Genomic DNA, 8,585 nt, shown 5'->3' with positions numbered 1-8,585 from the left:
CAACGAAAGTTATATTTTGCAGGAAATTACTGACGGAATAACTCACTAATGGATTACCGACTGAATCTTGGATAAACTCATTAAAAAAACACAAATTCATGAAAAAATCAAAAACAATTAAACATTCAACACAAAAAATATGAAAACATACATCAAATCTTGTAAAACCAGAAAATATAAATCCAACAAAAGGGTGTTCATTTTTCATTCATTCACCGCTTACTTTATTTCTCCATAGAGAGACTAAAACCAAAACCATCTTCAAAAGTGACTGCACCTTGATGCCCCACCACCTCCTTTTCTAACAAATATGTTCTTTAGAATGCCACCATTGATGTCAATGTTTGTCTCTGTTCACTCCGCTATACCAAAACCATGCATATATAATATATGCATATATAATATAAGTTGTTTGTAATAATTAGAATCATGAGAGATTATAATAAGAATAAAAAAACCACTTAATAATAATATAATAATATAATAATACCTAAGTTGGGGTTACTTTATCAATACCAAATTTCTAAATCCACATGGATTTAACATCCTAAGCAACTGGAACCACCATCTTCTTAACCTTCGGATAACGAAGAAGCCTCTCAAAACAGTTGAAGAAAACTTGACAGAACCCTTCAATTCAATTACTGTATTCATACATTTATTATATGTTAAAAAAATAAATAAACCACTAATGTTTAAAATGTGTAAAGGGGATAATAATATAATATACACATACCTTCCCTTGGTTGGTTTCACTAATAGCAACCAATGGAAGCTCTGCAACATCTTCCCCAAATACATGAAACATTCCAGCCGTAACAACTTTTGACCTGAACAAAATATAATATTAATAGTAATCATAATGATGATGATGATAAATTTGTATCGCATATGAAAATAAGTACAAAATGAAAAGTGTGAGCTTACTCTATTGTCAACGTACCACAATGAACTCTTGTGAAATTGGAATCACCCATTGTCTGCCTATTGGTTGGATAAAAAGATAAGAAAAAAAATTAGAAGTGAAGAATATAAAAATAAAAGTTAAGTAAATTGTCTATACATTCTTACCCATGAATAAAATCACTTCCCGTAATGGAATCAACAATATGTTTGATGCATTTCTGTTACAATCAATGAAAACCCACAGAAATAAAATAAATGGTTTTTAATTGATTAATCTGTAGCAGCATTGTAGAATAAGAATAAAAACACTACTTTATAGTTTATAGTTTATACTCACATGGAAGATATCAACAGCTTGTGAAAGCAACATTTTGTTGCCATCAGAAACATCTTTGCCAAGGAACACAATCCGCTTGACATCGGAAAGGGTAAGGTCAAGTGACCTGGACAAACCCACAAAACCAACCCTTGAAATGCTATGAACACCTAACTGGTACCGATCTGATTCTACTTGACTGACAACAGATCAAGAAAGTGTGAGTGACAGGCGAACAACATATATAAACTTCAAAACAACAAAAAAAGGACTAAACAGCTTCAAAGCACATGATTCCGAATGATAACTTACATGTTTTTTCTTACAAAATATTGCGGATCTTTGCTAGTTTTTGGATCTGTGTGCATGATAGAGAAAAGTGTGCATAAAAGTCTTGGTGATTTGCATGACCCAAAAAGACGCAGATCAATAACTTTAGCAAAACAGCGCATGATTTTCAGATATGCATTATCCTCCTAAGCCAGTAGTTGAATATTTTGATGTGTGGATCCTGGATCTAGATTCAGTTGATTATGACAGCGGCTGTGGATCCTGAACATCGAATATATAGTAAGAAAAGTGTGGGCGTCAACCCTAACCCTGATCTCTAGTGATGGTGATTTGCATCAACCTCCCCTAAAATTGTACATATCGTCACATACAGCCCAACCATTACGCAAAATGACACTTTTGTTTCTTGATGAATAAAGTGGTACCGGATTTTTTATTGTAGTTTTTTGAACAGATCTTAAATATTTGTAAATTGCCATATATAATACTCCTTACTATACATAACTATTTTTTTTTTATCTTTATTTATATTTTTTTCAGAAACACTTAATACATTTTTCTTTCTTGTTTCATTGAGAATGTCTTCTATCATTTGACATTGTGATTATTCCGGATTGAGTATACCATATTCATTGTTTAGCCTTTCATCATGAAAGGTTGTAATTAGAACAAACTTATTATAATGTTTGGCTACAAAATTAATGGTTTCACGAAAAGTTAAAATTACGAGTGTGTTTAATGAAATCATAATAATATTGTATATTGACAATTATATTTATTTAAAAATTAAATTCCATGATGAAATTGATCTTAATAATGTACATAAGTTAAAATTGTACATATATTTTTCGCCTTGCATTCCCTCGAGTTAAACTCTCTAAGTCTAAGAAAGTTCGACGAAAAAGATTCAATTTTATGAAAGGTATGTCGGAAAGTTTATTTGGATGATTATTGGATTACTCACACCCGGTGTTTTGATATTTACATATTGTGCTATATTTATTGCGACTTTGTATTTAAAGTATAGTTGGATTCCTTTTTTGTTTCAACATGATATGAATTATAGAACATGTCAACGATAGTTGAATGACTTTTGATAGGACTGCAAGAAACATAGCACATGCACAAACTTCCAATGGACGATTGATTCTCGAGGATCAATTTTGTTGGTAAATATCCATTGATGGTCGATCATTAATTGCCAGAATGTCATAGTATAGAAAATTTATCAAAATATATTTGTAAAGTTGGTCTAAGTCTTAAAACTAATGATGGATTTAATGAACTTACCAAAATTAACTATGGGTAATGCGATAATTGTGTCAAGCATCACTTACATGGAATTGCCCCATGAGTAATGCCAAGAAACCCAAGACTCCCCGTCTGATACTATATAGTCTACCGGTAACGTTCAATACTCCTCAATAAACAACAACAGGGAAACAAAACAAGTGGTATTTAGGTGTAAAATGGCCATTTTTACCATCTTACTTTACTAAAATACCACTTAGCACATTTACTTATACCCCACATTATATGCAAAAAAAAAAAGCAACGTATTTTTTTCTGCTATCACATAAACATGGAAATTATGGGTGATTCAAAAAAACAAATAACAACTTCTTAGGGCATGGGTATTTTACGTAATTTGGTTGTTTTAGTTTCTTATGCAAAGTAAATAAAGTAAACATGTAGATAGACTAAAAGAAAAGTATGTTGCTATTACTTAGCAATTTCTTATATAATTTAACCACAATATATATTGAAATATTTGGACATTTATATAATTATATTTAATTGCATTTGCTCACCGTTTATTTTAAGAACAGTGTTTACGTAACACCTCAAATCTTAGACCAATTTTTTTCGTTTTTAATTTACCAAAAACAAGTTTCAGAAACAAAGTTATCAAACACATAGTAATCCAGAATAACCATTATCACAAAATATTAGAGTTTCACGAACTATCCCAGTAACAATCCTCCCAGTGAGTTTGTACAATCAAACATTCGCCATCCTACGGTTCTCATAAGCACCTAAAACACATAAATCAACGACTATAACCACAAAGCATAGTGAGTTCCCCAAGATACAACATACAACACCACATAAATAAAAACTATGGGTTATCAGCAACCCTGCGGACTATCAGCGGTCCCAGTGGCCAACAGCATGCCCTATGAGTTATCGGCAACACTAGAGACTATCGTTAGTCTCAGTCATGCATAACAGCATAACACATAATAACAGTAGACGCAACTGGTCATCAATAATACAACTATTCTACCACACTTGTAAGAATAAGTGAGGACACTCACATAATACTAACAACAAGTAAATCTCACACTCGAATTGTCAGAACTGGACTTCTCTTAGTCAACGAAATAATTAACCCTTATTAATATTTAAGGTCCAAAGCTCAACTCACGAGTCCAATTCCTACAACTATGTCCTCTAAGGGAAGAAAGACCATTTTCCATTCTCAAGGTCCAAAACCCTAAATCTTGGCCAAAAGTCAAAAGTCAATGAAAGTCGACTACCCAACACGTATGTTGGGCATATACTTCCTTAAATGAGGTGTATAATGCGAACAGTGGCCAGATAGCGACGGACGTAGCCAGGAGTACGCCCGACGTGTCTTAACCTAAAAAGTCATTGACATTAGCTTTTGCATGGCTAAGAAGGACCCAATGCAACAAAATTTAGCTTCCAACACACTCTAAGCTACTATACTCATGCACGAGCCATAGGGAATGATCAAGCAACCATTTTTATGAATCTATAAGTCCTACAATGCTTGAAAGGATAATTAACATTCCCTAGAGTGCTCCAAACTCATAAATGTCCGATCTTGTGGACAAAAAGCTCATTAAGCTTCAATCATGGAGATCGACTAGGAAACTCATCATGGTATAAACTTTATACTTGAAAAAGATGCACAATAAGGAAATGTTTTTTGTATCCACAAGCTTCCAAGCAACAAATCCTTCTCCTCTAGCCTCCTCTTCAAAAATATGCACCAAAATTACTTAATATACTGCCAAAACTCACACAAACGACTTAGACTCAAAATTAGGGTTTGAGGATAAAATGGTAGCTGATAGAGATAGTCCAAAAGGAATATAAAGTTGTTTAAACAGCAAGCAACCCTTAAAATTAGGGTTTGGAGGTTAGGCTAGTACACCCAGCGTACCATATGTACACCAAGCATATGGCCAAAATGCAATGCTTTTCTCTCAAATTGTGCAACTTTTTGTTAACTTAAGAGCAATAATAATAATACCTTATATTTGGATGTTATAGTTTACTGCCAAAGTTACTTACTTACAAAACATTGGATTAGTATCACATATACAACATATAAGGTTCGAGTGTTGAGGATGAAGAAATTTATACCCAACATAAATAAGAAGTGTTATCAATCGAACTAATTATTATGGATGAACACGTTATGTTCAAAGTTTACTATTTACGTTTACTTATAGAATAATATTTGATAATATTAGTTTATATTACTCTTAGCCCATCATTGTTCGGTATCAGAGATTTTCTCCCTCTAACCCTAGTTGTCGTCATTCCTACCTTCTCCCCTTCTTCTCTTTCTTTTCTTTCATGGCAGATGCAAATCTCAAACTGTTTAGCATCAACAAAATTAAGTCATTTTTTCCCTTGATTCTTGACTTGAATATGTTGAATAATGACTCTTGGAGAGTCCTTTCGAGACCCACTACATCACTTACGGAGTTTATGGTCATCTTGATGGTTCCTCCCGTCCGAAGGATGAAAAGGACGAGCCATGGCACAATGTTGATATCCTCGTTGTCGTGTGGATCTATGGCACACTCACTCAACCCCTTCTCACCATGGTGCCCAAAAGTGGTTACAAGGCTTGAGACGTCTGGAAAGTACTTGAAGACCTTTTCCGAGACAACAAAGATGCACATTCTATAGAACTCAAGAATGAACTGCGTTCTATGGTATTTGGGGACCGAACCATTGTTGAACACTATCAGAAACTCAATGTTGTTGCTGAACTATTAGCAAACATCGGGTATCCTATCCTCGAGAAAACCTTGGTCATGCATCTCCTCGATCGCTTGGGTCACAAGTTGTTGGATTAGTGTCTAAGTCCATAACTATTTTGGTATGTACTTGACCTGATTATGAGCATGGTCCTTTTGGGTTGCCTTCACCATAGCAATACGTAAGATGAATTAAGGAGAGAAAGGTTTAATTATAATTGATTAATATATTATGAGAATACTATATTAATGGAGAAATCATATTGTTTAATTGACATTACTCAAGAGTTAATAAAGAATTAATTTTTTGGCTAAAAGAGATTAATTAAACTTGGGGGACTGGAATTGTAATTATAAGATAATTGCAATTGGGCTATGGATCACCTTGGAATAATAGGTTGGACGAATTCTATGGGAAGCCCATTAGAAATCATCCAAGGCATGTTCCAGAGAGGGTCCATGGGCTACTTATGCCTTAAGCAGTCAAATTAGGGTTTCCTTGTTAGATAACTCTAATTGCCTACCTATTTAAAGAACCCTTGAGACCCAAAAACGTGGCTAAGTGTTCCTTTAGGGTTTCCAGCTGTTTTTGGTGCCTCCTCTCTTCTCCATCTTCATCCAAGTTGCTTAGTGGTGTTTCTGACTCCATTAGAGGTGCAACACTTGAGGTACTAAGCTTTCTGAAGCCAAGGATTGATTGTTATTGCTATATAACAATCAAAGGTAAGATCTAAACCCTAATTTGAGTTACAGTTTATTAGATCTAGGGTTTATGGCTTTGGATTATCAATTGCATGTTCATTAGAATCTAGTAAAAACTCACTAATAGATTACCAAAAGATTTTATGTGTTAGGTTAACGAGAAGTTTTGGCATTATGAAAAAAATATAAATTCATGAAAAAATTAAAAATAATTACATATTAGACACAAAAAAAATCTTAAAACACATATCAAATCTACATTTTAAAACTAACGAATATAAATCCACCAAAAGAGTATTCATTATCCACTCATTCATTGTTTACTTTACTTCTCCATGGAAAGATTAAAACAAAAAATATCTTGAAAAATAACAATATACTATAACTCCATCTTAAGGCCCCACCACCTCCTTTTCTAACCAATATGGTCCTTAGAATGCTACCATTGATGTCAATTTTTGTTTGTATTCACTCTGTTATGCTAAAACCACACATATATAATATAACATGTTTGTAATATAAAAAAATGACTGATACATTATAATAAGAATTAAAAACCCACTTAATGATAATATAATATTACGTAAGTTGGGGTTAATTTTCCAAGACAAAATTTCTAAATCCCCATGGATTTAACATCCTCAGAACCAACATCTTCTTCACCTTCATATATGCAAAAAGTATCTCAAAGCAGTTGAAGAATACTTGAAAGTACCCTTGAATTCAATCAATCTATTCATACATTTTTTATATGTAAAAAATAATAATAATTAACCGCTGATGTTTAAAATGTGTTATGGAATAATAATATAATATACACATAGCGTCCCTTGGTTGGTTTCACTAGAAGCAACTATCCGAAGCTCTGGAACATCTTCCCCAAATACATGAAGCAATCCAGCTGTAACAACTTTTGAGCTGCATAATTTATAATATTAATAATAATAGTAATAATGATGATAACTTTATACTGCATATGAAAATAAATACAAAATAAAAAGTGTGAGCATACTTTATTGTTAGCATATCACAATGAGAAGTTACGATTTATGTGTTAGTCATCTTCTAGTCATGCAAACCCATAAAGATTGAAACTTTATTGTTTGGAATGATATTTGAGGGTTAGATCAACATTTGGAGGAAGGGACTTAATGCAATCAACACTTAATGGGAAAATGACATTTTTCCAAGTACTCCAGGCGTACTCCCTTGGGAGCCTTGATATAGATCTTGAATATGCTAATCGTACATCCTGTGTACACAAAACGTATTCAGCCTGTGTAAACTAAGTTAACTATTTGACCCTTGATCGAATTTTAACAAAGTTGGTCCGAGGGGTATTTTGTTATTTTGAGTTATGTTCGAGTTTGGTCATTATTAGTTGCATAGGTGACTAGTGGAACGGAGTTGCAGAGCAGTGTCCTGTTCAACTATGTTTTCAATATGAGAGGTGGGTTTTTCTCACTTTACAAGTGGGTCTAAAGCACCAATGTCAACCCACTAGGTTATGTGCCATGGTATAAGAGATGTTGTTATGATGTAGTGATTTGTTAGATTTGTATCATGGTATAAGATGTTATGATGTAGTGATATGTTAGATCTCTATCCTGGTATATAGGATGTCGTTAATCGTAGTGATCTGTTATATCTATATCCAGGTATATAGGATGTCGTTATGGTGTAGTGATATGTTAGATATATACCATGGTATATAGGATGTGCTATATGATAATGATCTGTAGATTTGCATGTCCCTTGTTGATTGTGTACATGTTTATCTATTGCATATTTCGACATAGGATGGATTGGGGTTGAGGCTTTACTGTTATGTGTGTGAGCCAGCAAACTGGGGGTAATCCAACCCGATGGCTGTGGACCCGAGGGTATACTAATCCAATGACTAATTGGACTCGTTGTATAGTGGGATTCTACTCCGATGACTGATTGGGCCGGGGGTAATCCAACCCGATGACTATATTCGACCCACTTTTTATGCAAAAAAAAAGCAACGTGTATTTTTTTCCACAATCTCATAAACATGGAAGTTATGGGTGATTCAGAAATATAAACATCTTCTTAGGGCAGGGGTATTTTAGGTAGTTAGATTATTTTAGTCACTTCTGCACAGTACATAAAGTGTGTAGGTAAGAAGACAAAAAAACCAAAGTATATTGCTATTACCTAGGAATTTCTCATATAATTTAACAACAAAGTACATTGATATGTCTGACGTTTATATAATTGTATAATTGCATTTGTTAACCATTTATTTTCATAATAATATCATCTGCCAAAGTTAATTACAAGACATTGGAGCAGTATCACATGGTACAACATTTAAGGTTCGT

This window comes from Lactuca serriola, chromosome 1, assembly GCF_051521515.1.
Source record: "Lactuca serriola cultivar US96UC23 chromosome 1, Lser_US96UC23_V15, whole genome shotgun sequence".
Classification (NCBI taxonomy): Eukaryota; Viridiplantae; Streptophyta; class Magnoliopsida; order Asterales; family Asteraceae; genus Lactuca; species Lactuca serriola.
Note: the sequence above shows the minus strand (reverse complement) of the source record.